The 15,094-nt window shown below is 52.1% G+C and overlaps 1 protein-coding gene across 16 annotated transcripts in view; it reads left to right on the plus strand.

Annotated features, from left to right (window-relative positions):
* The first annotated feature begins 216 nt into the window (after nucleotides 1-216).
* NFASC (neurofascin) overlaps nucleotides 217-15,094 on the plus strand; it is an 80,119-nt gene continuing 65,241 nt past the window's right edge. For all 16 annotated transcript variants that reach the window (XM_075115539.1, XM_075115545.1, XM_075115546.1 and 13 more), the window contains exon 1: nucleotides 217-434. The gene's annotated coding sequence lies outside the window, so the exon portion shown is untranslated. The remainder of the gene's footprint in view (nucleotides 435-15,094) is intronic.

Below are 15,094 nucleotides of genomic sequence, written 5' to 3' on the forward strand. Positions count from 1 at the left end.
GGACCAGCAGGGGACAGAGTGGGTAGTGTCCTGCACCACAGCTCCTGCATTATTCATGAAGGAAAATCCAGCAAGAGCAGGGAGGGAAGGGAGAAGAAAGTCGGAGTTATTAATAATGGCTATTGTGCCTTCTCCCCTTCACTGGCCCGTGGGGATGGGTGGGCTGGAGATAACACAGCCCTGTGTTCGGGGGGTGGGGGGAGGTTGAGGGTCTTGGGCAGCAGCCCAGTGATTTCTGGGCTTGTTCCCGGGCAGGTCGGGTCCGCTCCAGGGCTGGGGGATGCTGGCAGAGCCACGGGGCTCACAGCTCTGCAAGCGACTTAGTGCATCCTCCCCGGCACATGGAGACACCTTGTGTTTGGGATAGAGGAGACGGAGAACCTTAACCCGAGCTCTGGAGGGGAAAAACCATGCCTTAAATGGGAAAGGCAAAGGTAGGCAGCTCTTTGCCTTTGGAGTAACTTGTGAGGAGGTGGTTGGTGGCCGAGGTGATTTTCTGTGAAAGCCTTGGATGTTAAGCCACTTGCAGTAGCATGGGCAGGAAAGTCGGCTACTGCGTCCTGCCCGAGGGCTGACCAGCGTGTCCTGAGGGCCTCCCAAGGGCATGGCATGAGTCACCTTTGGGGGTGAGACCTGCCGGCGGCTCAGTCTGTGCGTCTGTCCTGCTGCGGCAGCGGTGTGCTGAGAACTCCCCACCTCTGCCTGCACCCGGACCCCCCCTTTGCTCTTCAATTGCCTCGTTTTACCATGGCTGGATGCTGCCTGGGGCAAGTTAATTGGGGTTTGATCTCTGTTATTGCAGTGTCTTTTGACTTTCTTGCTTTCCATTCTTTTCCGAGTCAGGCAGGGATGACGTGTGCATCTAACCCCTTAATTCCTGCTCTCGGGGTCGCTTGTCACCGAGATGGAGCTGAATAACAGTGCTGCTGTGCCTGGATGGAAACAGCCCATTCCTCTCAGGGGCGAGGCGGTGGTGTAAATACCAGCATTCATCAGAAACATATGTACCTTTTGATTTAATTAGGCTGCTTCTATTTTACTGCAGAGAGCTTTAGGGCAAGATGTAAAAGTGCTATCCTGACTGCTTGGGTTACTAATAACCATTTTCTTGCAAAAGGAGTTGGTGGCTCTGCAGTATTCTGGGTGTAAACTGATTGTAGCCTCCTGCTCCCTTGCGCTGCAGGTTAGTTTGGATCTGGGCTGGTGTGGGAAGGAGGTTATTCCAGAGCATCTATAGATGCTCCCCCAGGGTGCAGACATCAAGCCATGGGAGCAGAGGACGGACCACGGCGGGGTCTGTCTGTGCACCCCTGTACTGCAGGCAACCCCAAGGTGGTGGCAGGAGGCATTAAAGCACCCTGCAGCCTCTGGGCATGAGGAGACTGAGATGATGGAGGTGAGCTCCTTGGGGAGGCGATTAGTGTCGTCTTCCTTCCACAAACTGTGCTGAGCATTTTCATTATTATTTAATGGCAGACTTTGTTCTGCTTTGCCTAAACCCTCCTTGCACTGAGATGCTTTGGCTCTTGAGGCCCTAGAAAGCTCCGTGCATGGAGGAGAGTGCAGCCCGCTGGGCCGGCTTTGTGCTTTGGAGGAATGCAAAAGGCACGTACAAGCTGGTGACCTGGAAATCTGCCTCCCTGCTCACCTCCATCCATCCAGGTGCACTTGTGAGCTGTGTGGTACAAAGAGGATATTGTATCTTCGTTGCCCCCAGCAATAGCCAGCCCTCCCTTGCACACAGATTCAGCCTTTTTCCCCCACCCTGCCTCTGCTACGGGGAGGAAAGCTGCTCTCTGAGCTGCTCCAGGTTTTGACACAGGCCGCATGGTCAGATGGTTTGGGTGTAATTGCAGCTGCGTTGCTCTGGAGATGCTGTGCCGAGTTATACGCATCAGTCATACCTGTCTGTAGCTGTAATTTGATCTGATTAAAATGCAAACCTCTTGAAAGGTTCACTGGGAAACATATCCTAAAAGCCCTGATAGCAACAACTGTGTTTCGGTGCTGGTTTGTTTTCAGAATGTGCTCCATCAGGCATCTGTTTGGGGGGGGACTCTATTTTGCAGACCCAGAGCTGCCTGCAGGTCAGCCTCCCCTGCATGTAGCTCAAGTCTCAGCCTCTCTCCTGCCTGTGAAGCATCTGAATTTGGGAGAGCAGAAACTGAAGTCTCTGGCTAAGCTCAGTTTTGCTGCCTTTTGTGTTCCTCCTCCCGTTGCCCCGGCAGCTTTTCTTCCATACCCATAACGGTGCTGTACAGTGCCAGCGTTGAAAAGCAGGTCAAAATTACACCCCCCTGGGCTCGCGCTGGGCTGCGGTGGTGGAGATGCAACAAGAGCCATTAGTCACCATGTAATATCTAGCAGCCAGTTTGCTGGGAACTGGCGAAAAGGGCGTAATGTGTGGCAAGCTTGCCTGCACCCCAGCAGTGACCCGTCAGGATGGCATTAGCATCCCCAAATGGAGCCGGACCAGGCGTGTCTAGAGGCTGATGTGACGAGCTGACTGCGCTGCCGCCACTCGGGCTATGGCAAGTACGTTTCTGTGCATCTCCCTCTGTAGGGAGAATTTGCATAAAACTGTAGAGAAAATAATTAGCATAAAATAGCTGAAAGGAGGCTGTCAGATGGGTAATAGGCTCCTGGGGGTGCAGCGGGGACCCTGGGCAGCGCTGGCCCCTCTGCACGCACGCTCCTCCTGTCACAGCAAACCCTCTGCCTGCTCCAGAGGGAAGGGGAGGAGGGGTCCCTGAGCTGCAGGGGTAGCCGGCCCTGATTCCCAGTGGGAAATGCTCATTGAGCTCTGGTGGGGATGGTAGGGAGGCTTCTGGTTTCTCAGTCATCATGTAATTGTGGCAGAGCATGGTCCTTTAATTGAATCAACTACTTATATATCCTGGTTTGGGTGTTTTCTTTTCCATGTCAGTTTATTTACTGCAGGAAGCAATAGGATTTCTCTGACCCTTGCTCGCTGGACTGCGTGTGGGTGCAGGAAAGGGCTAAGGTGAAAATAAACAAGCAGAAGGCTGTGGGTGTCTGGGGGCAGAGGGATGGGGAAAGGGGTCGCTCAGGGCTGCCCCTCTCCCCTCAGCTCTGCTGCGTCCCTGTCTCCGTCTGCAGCCTCAAGTTACCTTTTGGTGCGAGATTGGGTTTGGCATTTGGAGTAAAAACAATAATACCAATAAAAAACTCCAAACGGGGTCGGAAATCTCTGATGTGAGCAACTCATGCTGGCTTAGGCTGCAACGGGAGCTGAGCTAGAGGAGCAGGAGAAGGGGGTCTGAAAGCAGCAGTGGGGTGACTGGTCTCTGCCAGCTGCTCAGAGGCTCCCTTCAAGAAGGTTTTTCTCCTAATTAAGAACAGTAACAACAAAAAAAAGGCACTCAACCTGGTGCTTCAGAATGGACGTCTCAAGAAAGGGCTCTTTTCCTTTTTTTAAAATATTAAATTTACAGCTTTTTGCCAAGGGAAACGGCGAGGAAGGTCCTCTGCCTGCCTGCTCCCAGGCAGCGCGGGGGGGCGGGGGCATGCTTCAGAGGGCTTGCTGTAACCCTCACTAATTTCTCATGAATAATTTTTGAGCTGGGGAGAGCGAATTCCCCTCCTTTTCGCTCAGCAGGCGTTTCTGCGCATGAAGGCTGGTTGCTATGACCACGTGCAAGTGCTGTGCTCCGGGGGGATGCGAGCGGCTGGGGAGAGTGCTGGGGGCTCGTGACCCCCAAAAAGGGCTCTGACATCCTGCGAGGGCATCCGCTGCTCCAAACCATCTCGATGTGTGATTCAGTGATGCTCTAAAGCCTAAACAGCTTTCGTGCCTGCCTGTGTGCTCTCGGGCAGGGTTCAACCCTGCAGGCTTCATTCCTCCCTCATGGAATTCTTCATTTTAACAAAATTTGGAGCTCACCTTTCTTGTGTTCCTCAGGATTTTGATGGTGGAAACCTGTTAGCTGGGGTGGATGAGGGACTGATTTGATTTCATGCCACTGTAATTTAATCCTCTTCTCGCAGCTGTAGATACCGCTGCGGGCAGGAGAGGCGAGAGCCCCGATTCCTGCCGCTGCCCTGCCTGCGCCGGGCGGGGAGGGTCGGCGCTGGCATTGCGTTTGCTCGTGTTTCCTGAAAATCCACAGCTTTCTCAAACAACGCAAAGCATACAAAGGGTTACAGATGCCTCCAGGTTTTGACCAGCTTTCTGAGCCTTGAGCGAGGCTGGGAGGCAGATATTATGGGAATTGTATGCATGCCTGAGCGGGAGGGAGGCTCGGCTGCTTGGCATCCGCTTGTCACATGGTGCCTGTTTGGATGCCAGAGGAAGGATCCTGAGGTTGCCACCCAGAATAGATGCTTGTTCTTAAGCTAATTGCACCCTTTCAGTGATCCTCAAATAATGGAGTGCCAAACTTTCTCTGCTCCGAAAATTCCTGGAAAATGCCTGACACTTTTCATCATGCATTGGAAGGCATGCTCTATAAAAGCTAACTAGCAAAATAAACAGCTATTTGTAATTGTAGGATTATAAAAAGGAGCATTTTATGAGCAGTGAAAAAACCATCTAGCTTTATCGAGCTGTTTCAACGGGCTTGGTTCTGACAGGCTTGTGATTTCCCAAGTTACTTTGGGAAGCACTTGCCAAGTGAGAGCAGGCTCGGGTCCTCAGGGCATTAGGGTTTGGGCATCTTTCCATGTCTGAAACAGTACAGACCCTATTCCTCTGTCCACATTTGTAAAAGTAATGTTTCAGTCAAGTGTTTGCAAGTGCATTTCCTTCTCAGACGGTGATAAACACTCAGGAGCTGCCTTCCCAGCCCGGGTAGTTGTTTTGTGAGCGAGTTTGCAGCTGCCCACCTCTCCTGCAGCCAGGCAGCAACGCTCTTCCTCTGACCAGGGCACCGGGAAAATGCTGGTGCTGCCTTTATATATATTCAGCCAAGAAAAGCCAAGTGGTCCTGCTTGGGACCAAGGCAAGGCTCGTTAACAGAAGCCCCTTGGCACCTTCTGATGGGGACGGTGTTGCTTTATTCTTTTGTAGTGTAGAGCATGGGCTTGTCTGCAAACAAGCATGAAAATCCCATCCTTAAATTAGAGCGTAACTCCCGAGCCAAGGGCCCGCTTGTATGAAGATGCAGCCGGGGGGGATACAGGATCAGCCCAGAAGTGATCAGGCTTGTGGCTAGCTCTCCCTTTGTTCACACTGGTTTTGAAATAAAGCTGCTCGTGTGATAAGCACGTTGCCTTGAAGTGCAGCTTGTTAGGAGTGAAACTAGCAGCAAGGCTGGAAGGCAAAACTGAACCCTCTCATCGGTTGCTACAGCTTAAAAACAATTGAAGCTGGCTTTTCCCCTCTGTTCTTTGAGGGGGTTTAATAAATGAGCTGTGAAAATATCTCTGGGGACAGATGATTTTTTAATGTAGCTATCTTTTAAGTGTATGCTTGCCTTATCAACATTTCTAACAAAGTCTTAAAGTGGGGAAATGTCTAAACGGGTTAGGCTCGTCGGTGCCGTTAGCTCTCAATGGGCTTTGAGTGGGTAACTCTGTGGTAGCGTGGAAGGAACCAGCCCTAACCTTCGAGCCCGGCAGCCACAAGCGGTGGCACCGGTGCTGGCTCTTGAGGGCAAGCGGGCGCTGGAGGCTGGGGACGTCGCAGTCGGCACTACGCTGAATACTGGGAGATTTGGCATCGGTGTAGTGTATATACGTAATTTTTTTCCTTTTACAGTGATCCAGCTCCACAAGGTTCTCTGTGTGCGTTTTGGTAAAGGAACTCAAATTTACTATGGTTTTAAAGTCAAAGTTAACATGTAGCTTTCCTTTGGATTCTGTTCTGCTCTTAAAGCCACTACACAAAACCCAAGCCCGCGTAGTTCCTTCAGTGTAAGAATAATGTCGCTTGGAAAATGTCACCAGCTTGTGCTAGAAAAAAACGGAAGGAAACTCTTTCAAAAACCATGTGAAAAACATTTACTATTTTTCCATATCGCTTTAGCCAACATGGAACATGCTCTGCATTTCTATATTATCTTCTCTCCTGGGGGAAGTCAAGGGAAGGAACTTGGGAACAGGTTCTTTGTTTTTTGGGTGGTTTCTTTTTTGAAAAGCCCTGGGACCGTCCGTGCCCAGCGCCCGGTGCCCGGCTGAGCGCGGGTTCCTCCCGAGCCCCACTCACGCGGCAGCGCGGGCAGCCTGCCCAGCTGGAGCGTCGCCAGGGTGCCGGGGCCGGGAAGCGTTGGGATGCTCCGGCTGAGCGGCGCGGAGCACCAGCCACCCTGACGCTCCCCCCGCAGCTCCTGCCAGGGCTGATCCCGGGTGTTACCCTGGGGTCATTTCTCCTCTCCTCGAGTGCTATGGGGGGAACTGCATTTAGGTATTTTACTAGAAAACCAAAGGCAGATTTCGGTTCAAACTTTGGCATAAAGCACTCAAGAAATTTGCTGATTCAGCCCTTGGTTCCCAATCCCTTCTCATTACCCCTTGTTTCTTGTCAACTACAGTATTTTAATAGCTTTACAAAGATATTTTGCGTGTAACATTTGCAGCACCTCCATGATGCAGAGCTCGGCTGGGTGAATTTAAGATGAGGTGAGAGACAGTGGAATAGTTGAATATTGAAGTTTTCCATTGTTTTCTGCTTCTCTTTGAACTCCGTTTTTATCTAGTGAAGTTTCCCCTGCTTCCAGTCCTTGTCAGCAAGAGGAGGTTTGGATTTGCAAGGGTTTGTAGGACACGGGTTTCGTGTCTTCCAGCCTGTGGGATGTTGGAAATGTTTCGCAACCCAGAGAAGGCAGGTAAAAGTCCTAAGCTCGTGTATCCCCCAGCTCAAACCAGCCTCCCGGCTGAGCACCGCTTGTAGTCCCAGGGTTGATCTTGCACAGCTGGAGGTCACAAGGCGATGGTTAGTCCTGCAGCAGGTTGGGGTTTTTTTAGTCCTGGTACGTCCCTATCATTTATCACTAACACCTACATTCTTCCTGTGCCCATCCGCACCCTCTCAGGGCACAAACCGGTTGCTTTTAGCTTCTCATTTTCACAGCTCGTGCCAGAACCGCCGCTGGCTCGGCGTGGGCGTCGCGCCGGCACCAGGGACGGCAGGTTCGCGCGGCACTCGGAGGCAGCGGTGCACCGAGCAGCTCCTCCCCAGCAAACCTCGCAGGAGAAGCAACATGGGAGGCTGCCATGCCCAGCGCCGGGAACAGCCTTGCTGCCTTTGCCTTCGGCTTGGCTTTTTAAAAGAAATACTAAGCACCAGCCAAGTCTTGCAATAAGCATGCACATCCTTCTTATTTATGTGGGGTTTTTTTAAACACAGTGAGCAAGTAATCCCTACCCTGCATCCTGTGCTCAGCCCTGAAGGTTAAAAGCTGGTTTTGTGCCAACTTCATTATGTAGAAGCCAAATGCTTCTACCGATTAACTTCTTACCATTTTGGAGGGGCAGATGGAGCGACTGTGCTGGCAATATTAATGACCGTGTTGCAAAGGGTGAGAATTTTATGCAGAGTAATGTGAAAACGTGATGGCAAACTTGCGAAGGCATTGCTCAGAAATACCAGAGAATGGTGTTTTCCTTCTAGTTCTGAGCTCAGGGTAATAAATAATGTGTGATTTCACAGCATCTCTGTTATACCAGGCTAAAAAGAGCTGTCTGTCGTTAAAGGCTGTCAATATTTCACGTCTGAGGACAGGCAGTGAGAACGGGGCCACCGAAACCTTACAGGCGGATGGTGGGAGACACGTAGACCATTAACTTTGAGTCGCCAACTGCTTCTGTTGGGAGATAAACAACTTCAAAATGTTGGTGGTGGGGACTGAGGGAGGAAGGGGGAGTGAAGGCGCCCAGCCTGCCTGGGTCGGGGTGGTGGGTGCATGCCGAGGGGCGCAGTGGGAGCTCTGGGGCTGGCTTGATTTTAACTGCACGACTAATAAAGTCTGTGCATCTAAGTCTCCTGGGCAAATGTCTGTCCCATAACATGAAAGCTTCCTGACAAGCCATTTTCACAAAATTTGCAGGAACTGAATGACTGTAGCATAGGCAGAGAGGTCCTCGGCTGGATTTGACATGAGCCAAGAGGTTGAGGAGTTATTGGCAGTAACAGCTGAAAGCCAGGCAGTGCAGGGAGGGTTTTTCCTTTGGAAAACTGGCTGAAAAAGTGGATTTGTGGTACATGGTTTGCCCTTTTGGACAATCATTACAAGACATGCTTTATGCCTGCAGAATAGTCCAGTAAAAGATAATTTTTTTTGTGAAGGTTTGTGAAGCTACGGCAGGTGGGCAGTCAATGAAAATGAGATTTCCCAGGCATAAGCTCAATTATACTGTAATGATGTGACTTGTTAAGGGAGCGTAGAGGAGGGGTAATGATCTCCTTCCTGTGATTCCCCATGTGTAATTAGGATCTAAGTGTGCACAAGGCAAGGAAAACCCGCTGCACGGCGTTTTTGCAAAAGCAAATCCAGTGCCACTGAGGGAGGCAGGCTTCCAGACAGCCTCGTTGTTTGCGGTTTTATATAAGGTTTTCAAGAACTGCCCCATCTTTCTTGATCCCCTCCCATTTCTCCAAACTGTTCTGCACCATCGTCTCATCTAAAGGTTGTACGTCAGATGGCTCAGGGATGAAATGTCAGCTTTGCTGCTGCTTTGCTCTGTCGCTGCTGTCGAAGTGCCTGGGGTTTGAAAGTAAATGTCAAAGGCATTTTGCAGAACATGGGAACCAGATGTGCTCCGAGGCGTCGTCTGGGAGGAGCAGAGTAACTTGATTGCCTACCTTGACTCTTCTCGGGAGGCGTCTCTCTGGGTTTGGGCGGGTACCCAGTGCAGGGATGCGGTCCTGGAGAGCCGTGCTCCACGCAGCGAATGCTGCCTGGACTAAGGGTGGTGGATGGAGGACAAAGTGTTTGGCAGCTGCCTGCACATCATGACTAGCTGTAAGGTGATATGACAGCTTGAGGGCCCTTGGCCGAGCTCTGGGGAAGAGCCTGTGTCTGTAAATACAGCTCACTTACGAGATTAATCGTCAGCAGGCTTGTTCCTGCCTTGTTGGTGATACCTGTGTGTTTGATCCAGTTACAGACCGGGGGGAGACGGTGGCTGGGGAGCTGGGGGTGGGTGGGGGAGCAGTGGTTCAAGGGGATGGGTTGGCAGTGTTGCATCCAAAAGGATGGGGGAGACTTTAAAGGAGGAGCAGAGCCTGGGTACCCTGGGAAACACCTGTGGGGCTGCAGCAAGTGGGTCCCCACCGACCTCAGCATCGCTGCCAGCTGTGGCCAGCCCGTGCCGTGTCGTGTTCGTGCTGGGAGCGTGGCATTTCCAGCCTCCCGAAAGGTGCATTCCTGCGCAGGCAGGCGGCTGCACAGTCCCGCTTTGTTCCCTGAGCCCTCTGAGGAGGCGCAGAAGGACTTACCCCCTGACGCTGCCCATCAGCTCCTCGGAGCTGGTCGCAGCGCTCGGTGCCATTTCTGCCTCCTGTTCTTGGGGGCAAAACCCTCCTTGCTCCTCCTGGCAGCTCTTGCCCCAGCTCTTCTTTTGGGCTTACACCACCCCATGAAAATTAAATCATTTGTGCTTGAGTCCTTCTTCAACTTTGAATACTATAATTTCCAGTGGGAAATGTTCAGCACTTGAATAATTGCACCCATTCAGTGCACCCTGAACAGCACCCACGACTGTGAGCAGGTCTGAAAGAGCCCAGCTCTGCCCCCAGCCTGGCCTCGCTGCCCGCACAGCCCCAGGACGGCTGCCCTAGAGCAGGTCCTACTTTTCAACCCTAAAATCCAGAAGTATTCGCCTTCCTTCTGGTTATGCTACTGAAATAACTGCATTTTCCTGATGGAGGGAATGTTCAGCTTAATAAAATCAAGGGTAGTCTCTACTAATGCAATTGTTTTCTTTGCCATCTCCTCAGTAAAACAAAATCTTGGTGAATCGATTTGAAAGGAGAACCTGTGGAATAAACAGCCTCTGTTCGCAGGGGCACAGGCAGGACCGGGGCTCTCCCAGGTCCCTCAGCCACTGGGTTTGCCCGGGATGCTCCCGCGCTGCTGCCCTGGCTCACCATTGTCTCCAGGTTCACTTGTGCCGGTGCTGCCCCTGCCCGGCCACCAGAACCGGGGCACTGGGGGCTGTGGCTCTGGGCAGGGGCACAGCATCTCTCATCAATGCTGGGGACCGCTCTGGGCTGTGGTATGGACCCTGCTGAGGCTGAAATCAAAGGACTCACCAGGGTGCTGGGGGTCCCTGGGAGGCAGTTAGAGGGTAATGGAAGGGTTAATGGGTTATTTTCGCAGGTTCTTTGGGGATTGCAAATGACCAGGACCTTGGTAATGTGAGATACAAACACAAATACTCCATTTAGTTACCGAAGTGGCTTCCTGGTGTAGGAGCAGCCAAGGGCCCTTTAACCCCTTGGCACCCACGTGCTGCGGGTCAGGCCCTTTTGCTTCGTTAACCGTTTCCCCCCGCGCCAAGGGAAAACCCTTCTTGTGGTGTCAGGGCGTGCACGACTGTGACACTGTGCGTCGCATCCCTGGATGGGGCTGAACAGGGCGGCTTGCCCTCCTGGTACCACCTGCGGGAGAAGGGAGGCAGCTCGTGTGGCACATACCAGAGGGGCTTCGGCGGCCCCCAGTTCGGTGTCTGAATGAGTCACCATTATGGTTTGAGGGTGGGAGAGGTGCTCTGGGAAAGCCCTTGGCATGGGAAGGGGAGAGGCTGGGCAGCTCTCCGAGCTCGTGGAACCCTGCGGGACCCTTGTCCTCCCAGGACCTCAGTGTAACCAACTGCAGACTCAACGTTTTGCTGACCTTTTGAGCTTTTTAACTAAAGAAAGCACGGAGGGAGGGGACCTTGCCCGGGCAGCGTGACTCCTGCCACGTCTTGCCGTCTCCTCTGGCCACGGGGACTGACTGCAGCCAGCAGCCTGTGTCTGGGAGGCTCGGCCAGTTCACAGCTATTGAACCCTCGCTGCAGTCTCAGCCGGAGCACTGCCGAGACGCGAGCTGAGACACAGCTCCTGCCTGGGTCACCGTTATTTACTCTCATGAAGGAGAAGCAACCGCAGGAGGAAGTTGCTGCTGGGATAAGTCACGCCTGATGCTCTTTTTCAGGGTCAAGAGCTGCAGGCTGCCTTGCAGAGCTGGGACTGTGGTGTGAGGCAGATAAGCGTCGGCTTGCTCCCATGTCCGACGGCTCTTAGGGTGGTGGGAGGTCAGTGCTGGGGTGCTTTGCCCAAAGTGGCTTTGCCCCTGACCACAGCCACCCCGCTGAGCTTCTCAAGGCACGTTACCGGTGTGGACAAGGTGCAGTTTACAAGCAACGTACGAGCAGGGAAGCAAGAGTTGGTGCCCTTAATGAATTCAAGCCAGACCATCTCCTGACCCTGTACAATTAGAGAAATACCCATTCTTGCCTCTCTGTGCGTGTTGCAACCATCATCTTACCCAGAGAGGCTCAGCCTGCTGCAAACCCCGAGGTCTGCGCGCTCCTCCTCGGGGTCGTGCCCCGCAGAGGGAAGTGGAGCAGACTGGCGTGGGGACCAGAAGGGGAAAGGCAGCTTTTCCAGAGCAATTGCTGTACAAACGGTCCAACAGTTGCTGTTTATAGCTATTGCCCTGTGTGATTAGCAGTTGGCTAATCACCAGGGCCCAGATGCTGCCGTCCCTGGGAGGGGTGGCCGAGGGACGCGGCGGGGGCAGGCATTACCCGCTCGCAGGCTGAGCGTCCCCCGTTGCTGATAGCTCTGTCGTGCTCCCCCCGAGCAGCGGGGGATAGATGTGAGGGTGGGGGACTGGTACCCCGCTGGGTCCGCCTCTCCTGCGACCGCCGGCGGGGTTTGGCAGCACTGCTGTTGGGTTTGCACGTGGGTGCGGCTCCATCGGGAACAGGACAAGATGCTCAGACTTTCTCGCAGGCACCACCCAGCAGCCGCTTTGGGGTTTGGCTGTTGGGGCTCTTGCTTTGGTGTAGAAATGGTGATTGAGAAGCTCCTGGACCAGTCTCAGTATCATCCGCTGCTGGGTGAAACGCTCACAGGCAGGGACCCCTGCAGCGCTAAAACGGGCCGCCAACACCAGTGTCATCAGCATGTCCTCTGCCCTAAAACTGCCCCTTAAAGCTTCTCATTGAGAAACTTTCCCACCTATAGTTTTTCCTTTTTAATCCATATTTTTTTACACCACTTCCCTTCCTTGTCCCTTTTAAACAAAGCACTATCCTCGTTAAGTAAATGACCATGTATTTTTCCAAATACTTTGCAATATAAGGAGAGTTGTTAAATATTTCCCCCCCAAAAATAACAAGTAAAAACAATCGCTTTTTCATCTTAGCTGTAACCCATCCTGTGTTCCTTAAATGTCGTGTCACATCCACGATGCAGCCTGTGCAGAAACGATGCTCTGGAGCCCCTTTGTTTTCTACCAAGGATAACTCCGATGAATTGGGGTTTTTTTTTTTCTTACTCACTTCTCTCTCTTGCTGATGAAAGGAAAAGATGTGGAAACAAGCGGCTCCCCAGGAGGGTGGGAAGCTGATTAGCGGGGCTGGTGTGACCCGGGTCCCCGGAGCAGCCCCAGCAGCCGGCGGATCAGCTGTCACGGGGCCAATTCCCAGCTGCTGCAGGGGCACGGCACGGGCTTGTGGGTGATGTGCTGGCTGGCGAAGGCCACGTCGTCGTCTCCCATGAAAAGCTTCATCTTTTTTTCCTTCCCCCCTCCCCCCTCCAACTATGACGGGTTTGTAAAGGTTAAAAGGTATTTTCTGATTAAACTGAGTACTCTGGTGATCTCAGCTCATTTCCCACTCATGCCATCTCTTTTGTCTGACCTTGGGGTAACACTTAACCTCTCCAGACTAGAGTCCCTCTGTGTAATAGAATGACAGTATGTCCTTACATCACCAGAAGGACAGGATAACAAATTAATTCACGTTTATGTAGCGCTGAGATATGACCGTGGTAGATTAAGAGTCTGTCCCTGCAGTTATCTGTGCTCTCAGTAGCGATACGTGGCTCTACAAGGGAATGAATTACCTCCTGAAAGCGTAGCCACTGTCTGCACTCAGACATTGCAAAATGCAGCCACAACTGAAGAGCAGCAAGGGCAATTATCCCCTTCCTCCTGCGTTTTTTAAAATATTTCTGAAGCTGGAGCCTGAGCACAACCGGTCCTTGCTCGAGAGTGCTGCAGGAGGAAGGTCGGGTGAGCTCGGGCTGGCTGGTAGCTATTGAGTCAAGCTAGAGTATAAATCGCCTTACTTCAGAGCCGGCATCAGCTCTAAAGTTCAGGGGATTGACGGATTCATTCCCACTTCCCACGTGTTGCCCTGTGCGGAGCCGGAGGGATGCTGCCGCGGCTCTTCCTGGCATGTGCTGGTGGGTGACTTTAGGAAGCCATCCTTGTTCCTGGTGACATCACAGCGCTTTCTCTCAATGCTTGCTTGTTTTCTCAGTTCTTTTAAAATGCGTATAGCCTGCAGGGCTTGGGATTGAAAACTCACCCACGTGCGAGGCAGGAGAGTTACAGGGAGTGAAAGGAAAATGCAGCATACGGCAAAAATCCCGTGGAGGAGTGAGACAAGAACCCAGGGGCTGCGAGAAACAGCCTGTGCATGTGCTCCTTAAAGATGCCTTTCTGAAAGATGTGCTGGAAATGGAATGGGAGGAGTGTAGGGGCAGTTATCCCGAACAAATCGGTCTGCCCAGAGTTTTTACAGAGGGTTGGTTGGCAGCAACGGTGTCAAAAGTGCTCTGCTGCTGCAGGTGGTGTTTTGAGAAATGTCCTTTTTGCTCGGAGGACAGGAGCAAAGGTGTGTTTGGGGACTCTTTTAGGGTTACGGTGGGCGTAGAAAATGATGGTCGATAGACTCTGGACCATCAGTAATCTTAGCCTAGGACCCGTTTCCCATGGCAAGCCTGACTTTCCTGTGATTAGAGGGTACATAAGTCTGAAGCGTTAGTTGCTGGAAGGATGGGTACGATTATTTTTGAAGGGGGTGAAGATGAGATGCGAATGAATTTGTTGGTGTTTGCTCTGACAGTTGTTTGGCAGAACAATTGTGAAAGCTGTACCCAACCTCAGGAACAGACACAAAGCGCCTCTCTCTCCTCCAAGCAGAGGCAAGCGGGGAGCGCTGCCCTCCCCATGCGCTGCTGGCTGTCCCCGGGAAAGGGCACGGTCCGTCCCTCGGGATGGAAATGCCAAATGACCGTGTCTTGCCGCCTTAATGATCATTTCTTTGCTTCTTCCTGATCATTTAATTCCTTCTTTCCACTGACTTCCGTGCTGCAATGCAATATTTGCTTTGAATGGCTTCTTACGCATGCTGGAGGGATGCAGCCGTACGTACATCGTTTACTGGTGTGCGTCTGTGTAGGACCGGGGAAGTGGAAAGGTGTGTAGATGTGTCCGTCCATATCGCACAGGTTTCGTGTTGTAGGGTGGGTCCCAGGTCCCTGCGTGGTTCCTGATGAGGGCTCACCCGTGATCACCCATCAGTTCCTCTGAAGGGCTCTCGGGGCCGGCTGCACTCGCGTGGTGGCTCTTGCCACATGTGACAGAAGGTCCCGTCACTGCTAAACAAAAGAGGGGTGTAGATTTATGGCCCGGAATTCAGCAACCCAGAAACCCGTCTGATACGTTACGTATCGGGGGGGAGCGGCCACGGAGAACCTGAGCGGAGCAGGAGCAAAATGAAGCCTCCAGTCACTGTTAGGGAATCACATACATGTATTCTCTCTAAATCAATGTTTTTCATTATCTGTAACGAAAAGGGTTTTCTCTTTGTGGAAACATCACTCTGTGCTATTTAATTAGTATTAATTATGCGGCTGAAATGTGTTAAATGATGCTGTAGGAATCTTCTTGGGAACACTAGCTGCTCAAGTTTTACCGTTCCTCTTACAGCCGTAAATAAGGATAAACGCTTAATTGCTACTGAAAGCGTCCTGCTGGACCTAATGAGCTGATTAAAAGCAGTCCTTCAATGTGGAATTATTTAATTTTATTTAAATTCAACCAGAGATTCCCTTTGCTTGCCATTTCTGTGTCTGCTCTACAGCCTCGTGTCTGCCTCCGAGAGTTCATTCCGGGAGCGGGGGCTACGGGGA

The sequence above is a fragment of the Phalacrocorax aristotelis genome, chromosome 21 (assembly GCF_949628215.1).
Source record: "Phalacrocorax aristotelis chromosome 21, bGulAri2.1, whole genome shotgun sequence".
NCBI classification, from domain to species: Eukaryota; Metazoa; Chordata; class Aves; order Suliformes; family Phalacrocoracidae; genus Phalacrocorax; species Phalacrocorax aristotelis.